We start from the raw sequence: 814 nt of genomic DNA on the forward strand, positions 1-814 counted from the left end.
TACTAGATTCAAAATCAGAATTTTCACCATTTTGAAAAAATACCCGAAATTTGACTATATGACCCAGCCGAAAATACATCATCACTATCTAAGTTTAATAAATTTAAATTACGAACTCGACAAGAATATCTTACCAATAAGGATAAATTTTATAATATCTTATATTAATAAAAATTAATATTTTTGAGGTTTTTATACGATCAAATCAATTGATATTATGTATTTACTTTATTGCATCTGGAACTTGACCCAATATTTAAATATATTCAAAATTTGACATGAGATGTCAAAAGCTTCGTTAAAACTACGAAGATATACTAAATCGATTTATTTATTAATGTTTCACTTAAAAAAAATTAGGTTTAAAATATTACTCAATGATGGTGAATTTATAAAGAGGTGCTCCTAAAGTCCTATTTTTTCATTCTCTTTGGAAAAATTTAAACTACAACTATAAAGTAAAATTTATAATTTTCATTAACAAGTTGTTTGAAAAATGGTAAGACATTTGATGCTTTTACATAAAAAATAGTTGATTTATTACATTATTTAATTAAATATATATATTTATATTCAAATATTTGCGAGACAAATCCTAAATTTTATATTATTAAATTTGATATGGTTATTATAAGTAATCATATACATAAAGTTCTTATTTTTAGTGGAATTCTGGAGTCCAAAATCCTAACTTTATATTACAATCCAATCTAATGGTTCAGGTTTTATGTTTCTAATAATTTAAAAACTAAAATAATAAACTACATGATATAAACGGGTGTTATGTTGTTATATCATTAATGTTCAGCAAGTT

The sequence above is a fragment of the Apium graveolens genome, chromosome 9, assembly GCF_009905375.1.
Source record: "Apium graveolens cultivar Ventura chromosome 9, ASM990537v1, whole genome shotgun sequence".
NCBI lineage: Eukaryota > Viridiplantae > Streptophyta > Magnoliopsida > Apiales > Apiaceae > Apium > Apium graveolens.